The sequence below is a fragment of the Hypanus sabinus genome, chromosome 16 (assembly GCF_030144855.1).
Source record: "Hypanus sabinus isolate sHypSab1 chromosome 16, sHypSab1.hap1, whole genome shotgun sequence".
Lineage (NCBI taxonomy): Eukaryota > Metazoa > Chordata > Chondrichthyes > Myliobatiformes > Dasyatidae > Hypanus > Hypanus sabinus.
The window spans coordinates 73496416-73513012 of record NC_082721.1 but is presented as its reverse complement, the minus strand read 5'-3'; positions in this window follow the sequence as shown (position 1 = coordinate 73513012).

Genomic DNA, 16597 nt, shown 5'->3' with positions numbered 1-16597 from the left:
GGTTAACCGGATTGTGGAGGCATTAGTAATGATCTTTCACGAATTACTATATTGTGGAATCGTTCCAGAAGACTGGATAATCCGAAATAACATTTCACTCTTCAAGAAGGGAGAGAGGCAGAAGAAAGGAAACTATAAGGCAGTTAATCTGTACTTAGAGGTTGGGAAGATGTTGGAGTCGATTATTAAGGATGGGCTCTCGTGGTACTTTGAGGCGCATGATGAAATTGGCCGTAGTCAGCTTGGATTTCTCATGAAATATATTGCCTGAGAGTATATATTGCATGGAATGTTATCATCTAAAGACACATGATGCTTGTAAAACATGTTTTTTCCCGCACAATGCCGCTCGGACAACACCAATACTTGTATGATTTGGCAGATGCAAACAGAACCTATTTCTAAAAATGTTCATAGGTACTTATATAAGGCCCACCGACAAGTGATCTCCCTTCCTTCCTCCCAATTTCCGGGGAAGCTCTCTTTTATCTCAACATTATGATGCAAACAGCTACTTGGAGAATATCCTCAATGTCAGTCACTGTCTGGACCAATATCCAATTTTCCCTCAGCGATGTTGACAAGTTCGAGAGCCCTGTGTTTTATTGTTTCTTTCTAATCCCTCATATATCCTCAGTTCATGCCTTTAGGAACAATCTGCCCTGCAATGGCCTTTTGGAGTAGTATTTCAGCCAAAGGAAACACTTTGGTGTAGCTTCTGCTTACATTGACACTTACAACTTCGAATGAAAGGTCAGTGAACTGGTTCCACGCATATCATAGCAGGTCACGGAATGCCTCATATCCTCCTCTGACTGCTGACATAAAATACCTTTTCTTTCTACTATTCTACTAGGTTGGATGAAAATTTTATTTCTGATCTGAGTAATATAGAATTGACTATTTTCCATCATACTCAAAATATTTTAAATTCTGTGCCATACAACTGCAGATCGAGTCAACCACCCCTTGATCCAGTGTGTTTTTAGCAAATACGATCACAATAAATCATGGCAAAATATTATTTCACACTAGATATACTAACGTCAGGTAATAACTAAACTTTGGTATGGTACTTTTTATTATATTTCATTCCATCCACAGTAACATCCATAGAATGTTTATGCTTATCAGGCAATGCTCTTTTACAATGCTGACTGGTGTTTTGAGATTAATATAAAACGTTCTATTGCTAACGGGACATAATCGGACTCCATGTTGGTATTCCTTAAATGACCTCATGACAATTTCCCCATTTCAGCCTAATCACGATTTCGGCGAAGTTGAATTTGAAGGCTCTCATGTTCCTAGACCCTTTCCCTTAATGCCACCACCCTGAAGCATGCAGATCACTTCAGCATTATCCACTTTATTCCGGATACCTCAGATTTCTAGGAGTTCTGCTGAAACCTCGTCAGCCTAAGTCACGTGTTAGAATTCCTGTGCGCACTAACAAGCGTTTATGCTCAACAGTTCCTTGCCAACCAAGTTGTCTATTTGAGTTCGATCTATTTTCTCGTGACTAGAAAATATGTCTCTTAACATCTGCATCAGACTACCATATTGAATAGTATCGAAGCCTCATTGAATTATATAAATATAAAATTCGCAGCCTATTTGGCATCCTCATCATATACTCAAAAAATCACAATCAAGATTGTAATATATAACTTTATCCACACAATCTAACCACACCTATCCGTAGATCCTATCCATAGGAATGTCCACTGGTAATTTCTCTGTCACTTATATAAGGCTCTTGGGCCAGAATTCTGCCCCTTCCTTATCCCATTTCCTGGGGAATCTGTCTTAAGGTCATATTCAAACTTTCTCCTCAATCCAAATTCACTGATGCAAAGAACCACTTGGGGAATCTGCACATTCTCCTTCACTATGGGGACCGGAGGGTTCGTTAGGAAGGTTAGTCGTTAGGTATTAATATTGAAGTTGTAAAATGGATTCAACAGTGGCTGGATAGGAGGTGCCAGAGAGTGGTGGTGGATAACTGTTTGTCAGTTTGGAGGCTGGTGACTAGTGGTATGCCTCAGGGATCTGTACTGGGTCCATTGTTGTTTGTCATATACATTAATGATCTGGATGATGGGGTGATAAATTGGATTAGTAAATATGCAGATTATACTAAAATAGGTGGCGTTGGGGATAAGGAAATAGGCTTTCAAAGCTTGCAGAGAGATTTAGGCCAGTTAGAAGAGTGGGCTGAAAGATGGTAGATGGAGTTTAATGCTGATAAATGTGAGGTGCTACATTTTGGTAGGACTAATCAAAATAGGACATACATGGTAAATGGTAGGGCATTGAGGAATGCAGTAGAACAGAGTGATCTAGGAATAATGGTGCATAGTTCCCTGAAGGTGGATTCTCGTGTGGATAGGGTGGTGAAGAAGCTTTTGGTATGCTGGCATTTATAAATCAGAGCATTAAGTATAGGAGTTGGGATGTAATGTTAAAATTGTACAAGGCATTGGTAAGGCCAAATTTGGAGTATTATGTACAGTTCTGGTCACCGAATTATAGGAGAGATGTCAACAAAACAGAGAGAGCACGGAAATGATTTATTAGAATGTTACCTGGGTTTCAGCACTTAAGTTACAGAGAAAGGTTGAAAAAGGTTGAACAAGTTAGGTCTTCATTCTTTGGAGCGTAGAAGGTTGAGGGGGGACTGGATAGAGGTATTTAAAATTATGAGGGGGATAGATAGAGTTGGCGTGGATAGGCTTTTTTCCATTGAGAGTAAGGGAGATTCAAACAAGAAGACATGAGTTGAGAGTTAGGGGGCAAAAGTTTAGGGGTAACACGACGGGGGAACTTCTTTACTCAGAGAGTGGTAGCTGTGTGGAACGAGCTTCCAATAGAAGTTGTAGAGGCAGGTTCGATATCGTCATTTAAAGTAAAATTGGATAGGTATGTAGGCAGGAAAGGAATGGAGGGTTATGAGCTGAATGCAGGTATAGGTGAGAGTAAGCGTTTGGCACGGTCTGGAAGGGCCGAGATGGCCTGTTTCCGTGCTGTAATTATTATATGGTTATATGATATCCAATTTTCAGGAATATTGCGAAGTCCAGTACAGTGTGTCTTTATTGATGCTTTCGTATCCCTCATATCTCTTTAACACTGCCCTTTAGTAAAAGGATCGTGATTCTCAAACCTACAATGTCCCTTGGGAGTTCGGATTTCATTAAAGAATAGACTTTGGTATAGTTTATCCCTCTGTTGACATTTACCGCTTCAACTGAATGGCTGGTGATCTGATTCCACCCATATCATAGAGGGTTACAGATTGTTGCAGATGCTCCTCTCCCTGCTTACTTGTCATCCTTCCTCTTTACACTAGGCTGCTTATTTCATTTCAGAGTCAATTTCCGGTATGAGAAAAGCTGGCTAAATTGCCTTTAACACAGAAATTTCTGTCACTTCCAGATGAAAAGGTTGGTCAAAGAAAAGTGCATGTTCAGTTACTCGAAGTCAAAGTGGATGGGAGGTTCAGTTGAGTCAGCTGAAGGTAGGAATAGATTTCCTCAGCATCCAAACAGACCTTTAAGCTCAACAGTTCTTTACAAGCAAGCTGTCTTTTTGAGGTCCACCTACTTCTTTATATCTTGTTAATCCTCTGTATCGTTCAACCACGTGGAACCATGTCGATGTTTTAATAAAGTTCATATACACAATATTTACAGCTTATCTGGCATCCTCGTCACATCCGCTGAAGACACAATGAAGATTGTTAAACATGATGTTCCCCGTAGAATGCCACTCTGACTACCCAACCCAATAAGTGTATGCTTTGGCAAATACAAATAGATCCTATCCCTACGAATTTTCCAGGTAATTACTCGATCATTGATATAAGGACAACTAACCAGAGCTCTCACTCCCTTCCTCCCAATTTCTAAGTTTGCTCATTTAGCTCAACACTATGATGCAAACTACCATTTGGGGAATATCGACAGTGACATTCACTGTCGGGACCAATATCCATTTTTTTTACAGAAATGTTGCCAAATCCAAGTGCCGTCTGTTTCATTCCTTTTCTCAAATCCCTCATATCGCTTCAGTTCTTGCTGTTAGTAACAAAATTTCCTGAGATCCTCTATCCTACTGCCCTTTAGGAGAAGTGACCTCGCCAAAGGAAGCACTTTGGTGTAGTTTCTGCTTACATCAGCTTCAAATGAAAGGCCAATGAACTGGTTCCACTCATGTCATAGCAGGTCACAGAATACCTCATATTCTCCTCTCACTGCTAACTTGAACTACTTTCTTTCTACTGGGCAGGAGTGCTGACAGAAAAAAATATTTATGTTCTTAGAAGTTATATAGAGTTGACTTTTTGTTCCATCATACACGAAATATTTTAAACTTTGTGCCATATAACAGCAGACCACGCCCCCCACCCTTTCATTGTATCCCTAAGAATGTTTAGTGGTAATTTCTCATTCACTGACAGATTGTTTACGAGCCAGCTCAGTCCTTCCCTTTTCTCTGACTCCCCATGCAAACTTTCCTAAGGTCACTTTCAGTTTTGCTCCGTGACCCTAACCCAGTCATACAAAGAACCCCTTGGGGTATATGCATAATATTGATGCAAAGAACCACTTGAGGAGTTCATTGTAGGGACATCCTTACTTGAGATTCTTCCTCTTTATTCTGGGCAGGTGAGTTCATTAAAAAATTACATCTATTCTTCGATGTTATGTAAAGCTGACTTATATTTCCATTCTACTCGAAATTGGTTTTATGTTAGCCATATGACTGCAGACACCCTTTCATCCGGCAGGTGTTCAGCAAATTCAATTACACTACTCTTGGCATAATATCGTCACACACCGTTGTTTGAACTTGAAGGAAAACATTACTGATCTAACACTGTGCCCTTCCAGAAGAAGCGGCTCTTCATCTGGAACATGGGTACAGGGACAGTTCATGGGAATAGGTGATCCCACCAGCTAGACTTGGTAAGTCCATGTATGAAGGACAGTGTTATCTTTTGAGTTGAAGTCTCTACGGCAGATGATGTTGCTTACCTGTGCCAAGTGTTGTGAAAGTTTACACTTGGGCTAAGTGGCACAACGAGATCCTGGAGGAGATTAAGAGGAAGATTATGAATGACATTTCTCACAGGCAGAAGTTTTTACCTTGTTGCCAGTCTCAGTGCAGAGCATTGTCCACCAACGACCAAGTTAACATGAAACCTGCACCCTCATTAGCTTGTAAACCTTAGAAGTTCACCGCGTCAGAGTGCTGTGCAACAGAGTGTGGCCACAATTTAACAAACAGAATTGCGAGGCCCATTCATTTCCAGTCACCATATAGCTTCACAATAGCTGTTTCACTGTGGTGAACAGAACAAAATAATCTGGAAGGTAATCAGAATCTGCAAATGAGGAAAGATGTGGATGCTGTGCAAGCTCAGTGATTTTTCTCATCCCCTAATTGTTTTAGGAGTCAGCGAGTGGCTCCTTCAGGATTGTTCATATTACAATTAAAACAAAGGAACATATATAGAGCATGCGAATCTAAATGAGGAGCTGAGAAACAAAGATGGCACTTTTCCAAAAAATGGCACTTTTTTATTTGAGATAACACCACACCTGTCACAACCACGGATTCGGCAGTGCAGTAGATACAGTAATTGCGCATGTGACTTTGCACATGTCAGGTAATTATTATTTAATCGTGATGGTATTTAACTCCATTCCTGTCGAGACTTGGACAGAGCATAGCAACACTTCGGAACTGTTTTGCATTCGGCCTTCCGTGAGATATTGGACTTTCAAATGAACTGACTCTGAAAACCAGTGGTATTCTATATAAGGACTATATAACGACTAGCAGGTACAGGGTTCTGAGTTGGATGATCAGCCATGATCATACTGAATGGCGGTGCAGGCTCAAAGGGCCGAATTTTCTATGTTTCTATGTTTCTATTTGTTTAATCTTTAGATGTTATTTTCAGCCTCAATGTCGGTTTCGTTTTTCTTTTGAGAGTTTTAGTTAACGGCCCTGTTTGACCTAGGGTTTATTGTTTTATTATCCCTTTAACATTGCTAGTATTAAAGTCTGTGAACGATCGACCTGCTTCAGCGTCACTCACTCCACACTTGGGCCGTATCCGAACACGGTAACAGCAAGTCTCGAACCAACAAAGATAGACCTAGCAGAGAGAGAGCAGCTAAACTGGGCTGTGAGATTCATTAGTCAGGTAGGAGACAAGCAACAGGCAACTGAATCTGTTCTCAGTGAAGTTACGGAGGCAATGAGGCAGATAATCTCATACCGACAAGCTCAGTCTCACTTGGAGGAACAGGTATCGTCCTTAGCCGCAGCTATTCAACAGCTCACAACAGACAATCGGACTCAGGTCTCTGCGATTTCCGCAGTCATGGTCGCCGTCCACGGACTTATTGTCAACAGCCAGCATCGGCTGACAACCACTAACGTTCTCGCCAGCTCAATTTGGCAGCTTTAGGCCGCCTCAGTGCCACTCCCAGCATCGTTCAGATCCTCCTTTTCTGCTGCCCCGATAATCTTTGCTACTAATGCTCCCACTCCCGCTCCTGGGCCAGAGCCGACTCCCACGACCGTTCTGGAACCGAGTATTCCACCACCAGGCCGATATTCTGGTGATCCGATGATTGCAGGAATTCTATTACCCAATGCAAGCTGACATTCCAAGCCCAGCCTGGTCGTATTTGGTGATGATGCGCGAAAATTGGCATACTTGTTCAATCTTCTTGACGGGCCTCCACTCAGCCTGTTCAACTCTTTACGGGAGCAAGGATACCCCGCAGCCCAGTTGTTCCGACATTTCACAGCGGAGTTAAGGAGGGTTTTTGATCTTCCAGTACGGGGTCAAGAGGCTGCCCACTGACTCTTGGACCTGCGTCAAGACCGATGAACGGTGAGAGACTATGCAGTCAAATTGCTTCCCCTAGCAGTAGAGACGGGATGGAATGAGAGATCCCTCATCACTGCCTTCCAGCATGGATTGCATTCAGGGGTCCGGCATGAGATCGCTTTCCGGGACGAGTAGGATAGTCTGAATGACCTGATTAATCAGGCTACTCGATTTGACCACCGGGTAACCGAGGGGCGCAGGGAAAGAATGTTTCAAACTCCCTAAGCGCCGCCAGATCCCCGTCTTTTCTCGCCCTCTTCCCCTCCCTCACCACCCAGCAACCAGCTCACAGAGGAGCCTATGCAAGTGGGGCGCATGCACTTGTCTCGGGAGGAAGGAGAGCGGCGTCGGAGGACAGGTTCCTGCCTTTACTGTGGTGATCCAGGACACTTCCAGGCGTCATGTTCCAAGCGTCCAGTAAAAAAGAATTCCCGTCAGCAGGGAGGGGATTCCTGACGGGTCGGTTCTCTCTTCAGTCAGCTTCCCCTGATTCTGCAATGCTCGCAGCTTCCTTGTCGTGGAGTTCTCAGACCCATGAACTTCAGGCGTTTATTGACTCCTGTGCAGCCGGGAATCTTATGACAATCTCTCTCGCTCATGGGGAGTTCCAACTGAGGAGAGAAAAGATCAACGTCAAGGCGTTGGATGGTCGATCTCTGGGAACCCGCCAGATCGACCTTTCGACTCAACCCCTCTAACTGGTGCTCAAATGCAAACATCATAAAGAAATATTTTTCTGTCTGGTTAATTCACCTGAATTGCCACTGGTACTTGGTCTCCCCTGGTTATCCCGACATAAACCACGGATCGATAGGCCTCTAACGGTACGTCGAGAGTGGGGACCGGTAAACCCCTCTACCTGTCTGGGTCCAGCTCAAGCTCCATCCAATGAATCCCTCCTGTGTCAGCTGTGGACCTGTCTGGGATTCCGGCTGAATATGCGGATCCCCTTGATTTTTTCAGTAAAAGAAATGCCACTACCCTGCCCCCACACAGGCCATACGACTGTACCGTCATAGACCTCCTAACTGGCTCTAATCCTCCCCGGCGCCGGTTCTTTTCCCTCTCTCGTCCGGAAGCGGTGGCCATGGAGGAATACATTAAGGAGACATTGAGCATGGGGTTTATCCGTCTGTCAACCTCGCCGACAGGAGCGGGCTTCTTTTTTTTTTATGAGTAACAAAGGTGGCAAGCTCCGTCCCTGCATCGATTATCGGCCCCTGAACAACATCACTGTGAAGAACCGCTACACTCCTCTCTTGCTGGCGTCTGCGTTTGAACATCTCCAGGGAGCAACAATATTTTCCAAAATTGATCTGCGCAATGCTTACAATCTGATTCGCGTAAGAGAAGGGCATGAGTAGGAAACGGCTTTCAGCAGCTCTGATGGCCACTATGAATACCTGGTGAAGCCTTTTGGTCTGGCCAACGCCCCCGCTGTAATCCAGGCCTTGGTTACCGATGTGCTCAGGGACATGTTGAACCAGTTTGTGTGTGTGTCTTTAGGTGAGATCCGTACCTAATCCCGCTCTCATCAGGAGCACGCCCAGCATGTCCGGAGAATACTCAGCCGCCTTCTTGAAATTAACCTGCACGCCAAGCCTGAAAAATGTGAATTCCATAAAGACCAGGTGTCGTTTTGGGGCTATATACTTGCCCCATCCAGTGGTCAAAAAGGACCCTAGTAAAGTTCAGGCAGTTACAGAGTGGCCCAAGCCGCCTACAGTCAAACAGGTACGGCGCTTCATGGGGTTTGTGAACTTTTATCGCCGCTTCATCTCGAATTTCGGCTCTATCGCGGCTCCAATGAATGCACTCACCAAGAAGACCCCGGCAGGATTCCATTGGACGGATGATGCCGACCAAGCATTTAGATTAGATTAGATTATGAGGACACGCAGTCCTCGTTTATTGTCATTTAGTAATATATGCATTAAGAAATGATACAATGTTCCTCCGGTATGATATCACAGGAACACCAGAGAGACCAAGACTAACTGACAAAAACCACATAATTATAACATATAGTTACAACAGTGCAAAGCAATACCGTAATTTGATAAAAGAGCAGACCATGGGCACGGTAAAAAAAATAGTCTCAAAGTCCCCGATAGCCCATCATCTCACGCAGACAGTAGAAGGAAGAAAAACTCTTCCGCCATGAACCTCCAGCGCCGCAAATTTGCCGATGCAGCACCCTGGAAGCTCCGGACTACAGCCAACTCTGAGTCCGTCCGAAAACTTCGAGCCTCCGACCAACCCTCCGACACCAAGCACCGAGCACCGAGCACCATCTCTGCCGAGCGTTTCGACCCCGGCCCCGGCCGCCAAGCAAAAGGCAAAATCGAGGATTCGGGGCCTTCCTGTCCGGAGATTTTTCGATCCCACAGTAGCAGCGGCAGCGAAACCGGCATTTCAGAAGTTTCACCAGATGTTCCTCCGTGTTTTTCATGTCCGTCTCCATCAAATCAGGATTTTCCGAGCTGAAACGACGTTTCAGCACTGCCCCGCTGCTGCAACACCCAGACCCATCTCAGCCATTCATCGTCGAGGTGGATGCATCCGATGTAGGCATTGGATCTGTCCTCTCTCAGCGCTCGTCTGCGAATAGCCGGCTGCCCCTTTCGGCCCTTCGTTCCCGAAGCTTTACTCCGGCCGAGGGGAATTATGTCGTTGGGAAATGGGAGCTTCTGTCTGTCAAGTAGGCCCTGGAGGAATGGCGACACCAGCTGGAGGGGGGCCGAGCATCCAATCTTGGTCCGGACGGGCCACAAGAACCTCTCCTATATCCAGGATGCTAAGAGACTCAAGTCTCGTCAAGCACGCTGGGCTCTCTTCTTCACACGGTTCTACTTCGCCCTCATCTATCAACCCGACAACAAGAATACAAAGGCTCTCTCTCGGGAGTTCGACGGATCTGAGGACAATGCCGATCCAGAGCCCATTCTTTCTCGCTCGTGTATCGCTGCTCTGGTGATCTGGGAAATAGAGGCAGAGGTGAGGGCTGCCCAACAATCAGATCCAGGTCCGGCTGGGGTTCCTCACAACCGACTATTTGTCCCTGCTGCGGTGCGTACCAAAGTATTGGAATGGGGTCAGTCCTCCCGCCTGGTTGGACATCTGGGAATTCCACGGACTCGGGAGTTTTTAAAGAGACAACTTTGGTGGCCATCTCTGTCCCAGGATATCCACGACTTTGTGTCTGCCTGTCTCATCTGCACTCGGAACAAAACTTCACGCCAGCGTCCTGCGGTTCTGTTACGTCCACTGCCTGTGTCTCACCTCCCCCCGTCCCAACTCTCAGTGGCTTTCATCACTGGACTGCTCCCGCCTAATGGAAGCACCACCATTTTGGCCGTTGTGCATCGATTTTCCAAGGCTGCCCACTTCATTGCCCTCCCCAAGCTCCCATCGACTCGTAAGACTGCCACACACATGGTTCAACATGTGTTCAGGCTCCATGGCTTTCCTGAAGACATAGTGTCTGATCGTGGACCACAGTTCACTCCCCGCTTTTAGAAGGCTTTCTGCTGTCTTGTAGGAGCAATGGGCACCCCCAATCTAATGGCCAACTGAAAGAGTGAACCTGGAGTTGGAAACAACCCGGCTCTGCCTTGCCTCCTCCCACCCCGTGTCCTGAAGCTTCCAAATGGTTTGGGCAAAAATCGCCCACAATAACCTCCAGTCGTTCTCCACCGGTATGTCACCCTTTGAATGCCAGAAGGGATTCCAGCCCCCGCTCTTCCCTGATCAGGAAGCCGACGTAGGAGTTCTTACTGCTGAACAGATGATCCAGCGCTACAAGCATACCTGGAGACGAGCCAGGGTTTCTCTGCTGCGCGCTCACAAACAATATTCGCGGCAGGCTGATCGACTACATCGACAGGTTAGGCCATTCAAGCCAGGAGATGAGGTCTGGTTGGCATCAAGGGATCTTCCCCTGAAGGTTGTGAACAGGAAATTGGTACCGCGCGACGTTGGACCGCTTGTAAAGGAAAAGGCCGTCACCAAGGCATCCTATAGATTGCGTCTGCCAGCATCACTGAAGATCCACCCAGTATTCCATATTTCCCAGCTCAAGCCGACTACTACCTTGGCTCCGGTCACCCCCATCTGCTCCTCCCCCCGCCTGTTATATGGTTCCCTTTTCTATACTGTGTGGCGCCTCCTGGCATCTCGCCAGGTACGTGGTAAGGTCCAGTACCTTGTGGACTGGGAAGGGTATGTCCCAGAAGAACGTACTTGGATCCCGGTGAAGGACATCTTGGACAAGTCGCTAATCCGGGACTTCCAGGGGACACAGAATTCGGCAGCGCAGTAGATACGGCAATTGCGCTTGTGATTGGTAATTATTATTTAGTCAGGTAATTATTATGGCAGGTAATTATTACTTAATCGTGATAGTATTTAACTCTATTATTGTCGTCGTTATGCTTGTCGAGTCTTGGACAGAGCATAGCAACACTTCGCTGCTGTTTTGCATTCTGCCTTCCGTGAAATATTGGACTTTTAAATCAACTGAATCTGAAACATTCGTTTAATGCTTAGATGTTCTTTTCAACCGCAATGTAGGCTTCGTTTTCCTTTTGAGAGTTTTAGCTAACGGCCCTGTTTCGCCTAGCGTTTATTGTTCTATTTTTTCCTTTAACACTGTTTGTATTAAAGTCTGTGAACTATCGACCTGTTTCAGTGTCTCTCACTCCGCACTTGGGCCATATCCGAACACGGTAACAACAGCAGGACCAAATCGAGACACATTGCCAGAGCGCGTGTATCTCATGTAGTAACACTTAGCCAATGAAAAACGATCTGGCACTTTTCCAACCAGTAGGTGGAAACAAAAGAAACAAAACACAGAATATTATGAAAAATACACGAGTTTGTCAAAAATACAAATTGTGCCAGCAGAACTGTGATTTTAAACTTGCATTAATTTAACTAACATGGCTGACAAGGGAAGTTAGGGACTGCGTAAACGCCAAGAGAAGTGGATACAATGTAGCAAAAGTAATTAGGGTGATTGGGACGATTTTAAAATGCAATAAAAGGCTAAAAGGTCATATGAAGAGAAAAGATCAAATATGACGGCAAACTAGACAATGATATGAAACACGATCGTCAAAGTTTTTTCAGTTATGTAAAGAGTAAAAGGGAGGTGAGAGTTCATATTGGACCACTGGAAAATAATGAGTGAAGGAGTAATGTAGGAAAAAAGGAATTGCGGATGAAATTATTGGGTGCTTTGCATTAGTCTTCACTGTGCAAGACACAAGCAGTGTGCCTGCAGTCCATGAGTGCTAGAGAGCAGGAGAGAGTGCCATTACCTCTACAAAGGAATAAATGCTAGGCAAACTCAAACATCTTAAGGTGGGTAAGTCACCTGGACCAGATGGACTACATCCTCAAATCCTGAGAAAGTTTACTCCAGATATAGCGGATGCATTGGTCATGACTTTTCAAGTTCACTTGTTTCTTGGTTCTGGAGGACTGGAAGATTGCAAATATCACTCCACTCTTTAAGAAGGGAGAAAGGCAAAAAAAAATTCAGTGGTTGTGAAAGTGTTGGCGTCCTTTGGGTGAGGTTAAGGGTGAGGTTTCAGGGTACCAGGAGTCTAATGATAAAAGAAGTCAAAGTCAGCATGGTTTCTGTAAAGGGAAATCTCGCCTGACAAATCTCTTACAGTTCTTCGAGGAAGAAGCAAGCAGGGTGTACAGAGGAGAGACAGTGGGTGTCATTTTCTTAGATGCTCAGAAAACATTTGATAAGGTGCCACACTTGAGGCTGCTTAACAAGATAAAATACTATGGCGTTTCAGGAAAGGTACTGGCACGGATAGAGGAATGGCTGACAGGCAGGTGGCAGCAAGTGGCAATAAAGATGGCCTTTTCTGGCTAGCTGCTAACGACTGGTGGTGTTCCTCAGGAGTCAGATTGGGCCTGCTACCTTTCACATTGTTTGTGATTGATTTTGATAATGAAATTGATTGCTTTGTGGCAAAGATTGCTGATAATATGAGTATAGGTGAAAGGGTAGACCGTGCTGAGGAAGTAATTGCCACAGACTGCGGAGGAGACCAAGTCTGTGGGAATATTTTGAGTGGAAATTGATAGATTCCTGATTGGTCAAGTTATCGAAGGACATGGCGAGAATCAGTAATGATGTAATGTCGATAGGCTGAATGGCCTAATTCTCTTCCTATGTCTTATGGTCTTATGGTATAACACCCTGGTAATGGTTTAATTGCTAACAGTGTTTGGATATTGTTAGAGATAAGGCATACTTAGGAATGTGGGCCATCCAATCAGGGTAGAAGACTGCGTGAACGTGTTTTCATTTGTACCTGATACTGATAGGATTTTTTTCTCTGTTCGACGAGAGAAGACACTGGAAAGAACCCGTCATAAGATTCGATCTGGTGAGAATCGTGATTTTTTGGACCCAAGATGTGGGCGTCTTCTGAGGATCAGTGAATATGACTTCTAGAAGATTTGAGCTCCAACCTGTATACATTTGACAGTTTCCCTTAGAATACTTCTTCCTCTTTGGGATCTACATATCTTCTGTCTTCTGAATTGCTTCCAGAAAGTCCAGCCATTGTTGCTGTGCCGTCATTACTGCCATTGTTCTTACCCCAGTCAATTCATCCATTATGTTACTGAAACATCTGACTTGACATTCTTCTTAAATTTCAGAGTGAATCAGATCACTTGTTCTTAAGGGTTCTTTTACCTTAAGCTTCTAATCAATTCTGGCTCATTGCACAACACCCATTCCAGAATAGCTGATCTTCGAGTGGGCTGAGCCACGAGCTTCTCGAAAATGCCATCTCGTAGGCACTGTAGACATTCGCCTCTTGGGATCCAGCACCAACCTGATTTTTCCAATCAATCTGCCTATTCAAGTCCCCCATGATTATTGTACAATTGCACTTTTGGCATGCATTTTCTATCTCCCATTGTAATTTGTAGGCCACATCCTTACTATTCTTTGAGGATCTGTTTAAAACTCCCATCGGGGTCTTCTTACACATGCAATCCTTAGTTCTATCCATAATAATTCAATGCCTTCCAACCCTATGTCATCTCTTTCCCAGGATTTGATTTCATTTGTTTTACAAACAGAGCATTGCCATCCCCTCTGCTTTCCTGCCGATCCTTCGATACTAAGTGTTTCCTTGGACATTAAGCTACCAACTATAATCTTTCAGCCAATATTCAGTAATGCCTGCAATATCATACCTGCCAATCTGCAACTGTGCTGCAGGTTCATCTACCTTATTTCGCATACTGCATGCATTGAAATATAACACCTTCAGTCCTGTATGCACCATTTCCAATTTTCACCACCTTTAAAGTTGCAATTCATCCTGTTGACTGCAATTTTGTCCTATTGACAGCTGTTCCTCAGTACGCATTGCCTCTGTTTGAAAACCAGCTGTCTCATCTTCAGCACTATTATCTGTCTTTTCTACGATATTTCTTGCATTGAAATATAGGCATCCCACGACACTAGCTGCACCATGCTCAACCTTTTGATTCCTAACTTTGTCTGAGTTCTTACCAACATCTGCCACCACAACCTCTCTGCTAACTGTTCTGGCACTCGTGTTCCCATCCCCTGCAACTCTAATTTTAAACTCCACTATGCAGCATTAACAAACATTCCCAGTAGGATATTAGCTCCCCCCCACCCCCCATTTCAGGTCCAACCCACCCCTTCTGTACAGGTCCCACCTTCCCAGGAAGAGAGCCCAATGATCCAAAAGCATCATGCCCTCCTTCCTACAACTCCTTAGCCACGTATTTAACTGAATATCACTAACACGTGCCATGGGAAGCATTTCTGAGATCACAACCTTGAAGGTCCTACCCTGTAACTTCACACCTAACTCCCTATGCAGAATCTTGTCACTCATCCTACCCATGCCATTGGTACCTACATGGAGCATGACTTCTGGCTATTCACCCTCCCATTTAAGAATGCTGAGGACTCGATCTGAGATATCCAGGACCCTGGCACCCTGGAGGCAGCATACCTTCTGTGAATCTCCTTCTCACCCACAGACTCTCCTGTCCTTTGTTCTAACTAATGAATCTCCTATCACCACAGCATGCCTCTTCTCCTCCCTTCCCTTCTGATTCACAGAGACCAGACCAATGTGACTTTCCTCTATTAGGTCAACCCCTCACAGTATCCAGTGATATACCTGTTGCTAAGAAGGATGACCACAGGGGTACTCTACACTAGCTCCTTAACCCCCTTCCCCTTCCTGATTGTAACCCACTTTCCTATCTCCTGCACTTGGATGTATCTACCGCTCTATATGTCCTACAGGCTCCGTAATAATCGAGAGTTTATCCATTTGCATCCCCAACTCCTTAACGTGCTTTGTTAGAAGCTGCACTTCTCGCAGTTGTAGTCGTCAGGGACACTGGACAACCCCCTACCTTCCCGCTTCCCACATTTCACTATCCTAACTGTTATCCCTGTCACAGCTGAGCAGATATAAAGAGAAGGAAAAATCTTGAGCTTTTCTTTTCTTTGCTCTTTCTGAATGAAGCCTCTTTTTGCAGAAGCCTAGTTTACCACTCTGACTCTGATCACTCAGATGACGGTGCTACAAAGATATGAGGGCAATACATAAAGGTGAGTGTTTACTCTTCTTCTCAGCCCCATTGGGCTGTAATGCAGGGTTTATCTGTGCCTAACGGAAAATGCTGAGCAGCAGTTTGCTCAGGCTGATGTCCCGATCTTGTCAAAAGTCTCCAGACACAGGTTTGCCCACCAACGACAAAGTTGACGAGAAGTTCGCATCCTCGTCAGTTTGCAAGCTTTAGATTTACAGCGCACAGAGTCTTGTGCAACAGAGTGCAGCTACAAATCAATCCGAATTATTACTAAGCTCTTCCTTTCCCTTCACATTACACCTCCACAATAGTTGTTTTCGTGTGATGAACAAAATGAAATAAAATGGTGGAAGAATGGAGGCTGCAAATAATGAAAGGTCTCGATCAGAAAGCTAGTAGATCTGGAGGAAGGACCAGACAGCATCTCAGCTGCAGTGTCATTGCTGCCGGAGCTGATTAGCAGGAATTCCTCCCTCATGAAGAAGGTTTAAGAAAAATTGATTTCGTTTATTTCATTCATATTCACTCACTGGAATCCGAATTAACTAAAAAAGGCTAACAGATTTTAAGGTGAAGTAGTGCTTGACCAATCGATGTTTAAGTATGTTTTAAGTATTGCTCACATTGATCTGCTCCACTAACTACTTTAAATGATGGACTTACGTTCCAGAAGGAATTTTATGCGATACAAAGTAAGAGGCTTCTCAGTCCAGCTGAAGCATTTAGTGTAAAATAGACAATGGTAACTTAAGAAATGCGTTGGATGAACAACAACAACAGAAGGCGAGGTTTGTTTCCGTGCTAAAGTAAAGTGAATAATGATGTTCTCCAGAAATCAGTGGTAATGCCATTGCTTTTTGGGGGGACACATTATGAGCCAAAGGAATACAAGCTTGATTTCATTATTCACAGAAGACACATGCAGTGGCAGTGTGATGGATAAAGAAGGAAGCTGTGATCCACAACAGCAGGCCGATAGAACTGGCAGACAGACGGCCTCTTAGGTTTACTACAGGGAAATGTGAGCTCACGCATTTTATTGTGGAGGAAGAAGAG